General features: G+C 44.3%; 1 non-coding gene across 1 annotated transcript; it reads left to right on the top strand.

Moving 5' to 3' along the window:
* The first annotated feature begins 1,527 nt into the window (after positions 1-1,527).
* LOC118672611 lies at positions 1,528-1,634 on the top strand. Its single transcript, XR_004973153.1, has one exon. It is a non-coding gene; the product is annotated as a U6 spliceosomal RNA (small nuclear RNA).
* The last annotated feature ends 354 nt before the right edge of the window (positions 1,635-1,988 follow it).

The following is a 1,988-nucleotide window of genomic DNA, read 5'->3' as shown; positions in this document are numbered from 1 at the left end:
GCCCTGGCCCTCTGTACTGAAAATGCTTCAGGGGATGGGCTATCACTCAGAATAAGAGCTGCACTCCTGACAGGTCCACCAGGACCCTTATCTCTCTAAGCTCCTCTCCTAGTCCAGCCCCCACTCCAGCCACTCCGGCTCCTTGAGGTCTGGGGAGCAGCCAGGCCCATTCCAGCCTTAGGGCTTGGCGCTCTGCCCCCACGCTCTGCCCTCAGATACCTCCTTGCCTGATGCCCTCATCTCTGTCAAGTCTTTGCTGGATTCTCATCTCAGTGAGATCTCCTCTGCCCATCTGATTCAAATTTCAACCCACCCTACTACTTTCCTCTTCCCCCTCCCAATTCTCCTTCCCTTCCCTCTTATCTTTTTTGTTTTCCTGTATTGATCAGATTTATTGTTTATTGTGTGTCTGCATCACTTAAAACATAAGCTCTAATAGGGCAAGAGTTATTTTGTTCACTGTTGCGTTCCAAGCACCTAGAATAGTACCGGGTACATGGTAGGCACTCAGTAAATATTTGTTAAAATTGGTTAGTGCTCATTTCATAGCAATTAGTAAATAATTTGAATCCATCGCCTAAAAATCGCCTACAAAACTATCCTACAAACAGCAGTCAATGGGAAAAGAAACAGCAAAGTGCATCATGGGGAAACAATTGTGGTTAGCAATTATTAAAATCCCAAAATGATTGTACCCGAAAAAAATGATTGTACCCAAATTCAGAGTATCCGGCAGTCCCACCCCTCCCCCACATTGCCTGACTAAAGGAGGCTTGGCTTTGGTGCTATAGAAAAAACTGCTCCTTTTGCTTTGTCAGCTCTCAAATGCATTTCAAAATTATAGCTCGTTTTATTTTCAGATCGTGGCTTTTATGAACAGTGCATCTCTCTCTCTCTCTCTCTCTCTCTCTCTCTCTCTCTCTCTCTCTCTCTCTTAGAAGTTTCTAATTGTCTTTCCATTTTCTCGTTAGAAGACATACACCTTCAGCTCAGCAGGGACTTGTTTTGTGACTCAGCTGTTACATTGCAATCTCTTTACCTGCTGTCCTTGATCAGTTTTGCTGGCTCTTAAATCCTGTTTTCCTCCTTCCTGAATTCTTCTCTTGTTTTGCTGAAGTTCACCCAACAAACCAAACCAAAGACCGTTTGTGTGTTTGTTTGTTCCAGAAAGAAGCACGGGCGGGGATCCTGCCGAGTCCTTGTCTGTCTGCCACGTGTGCCTATTTCGTGCTTGTCCAGAATCCTGTCAAGTTTATATTCCAGGTGAGCGCTGATGCCAGGAGAGGCTGGTCTTGCAGCCACAACTTTCGTCCTACGTCGCCCAAGGTCCCTCTGCATATCCCGCTCTCACTCAGTGGCTATGAAACCACAGAAACAGTTAAAGCCAGCTCTCCAGGAGAGATATGCTCTGTGCATGTAAGAAGCAGCGAACAAATTTGATGTGTGTCTATCAAGTATTATGATGAATTCATCGGTGTGTCTTGCCATGAAAGCCCACTGGGAATGATTTTATAAAGAGAAATCACCGTGCTCGCTTCGGCAGCACACATACTAAAACTGGAACGACACAGAGAAGATTAGCATGGCCCCTGCACAAGGATGACACACGAATTTGTGAAGTGTTCCATATTTAAGTAGATAAATAAATAAACCACCCATTGACTTATCACTGGGAGGCACCTAGATTCTTCTAAAGCAAATTTGCTTAGAGCAAAGCATGACTGAAGTATGGAACACCACTGTTGCTTCCTATCAACAATCAGGAGGTGAACGGGCTGTAGGAAGCAAGAAGCTGGGGGAAAAATGAGTGAAAGATGCAGAATATAAGGAAGATGGAGAAAGACTGAGAGACAACCTGGAGGTAATATTCAAGCCCCAGCTTTTAAAAAGAAGAAGAAAAATGTTATCCTGTAGCCATGGATAGAATTAGTACAAGGGAATTTAGAGGGAGCCCAGGAAAATGGGAATAATAAATGTTGTTTTCTGAA

Source organism: Myotis myotis, unplaced genomic scaffold, assembly GCF_014108235.1.
Source record: "Myotis myotis isolate mMyoMyo1 unplaced genomic scaffold, mMyoMyo1.p scaffold_m19_p_17, whole genome shotgun sequence".
Lineage (NCBI taxonomy): Eukaryota > Metazoa > Chordata > Mammalia > Chiroptera > Vespertilionidae > Myotis > Myotis myotis.
This window is presented reverse-complemented; position numbering and strand designations above follow the sequence as displayed.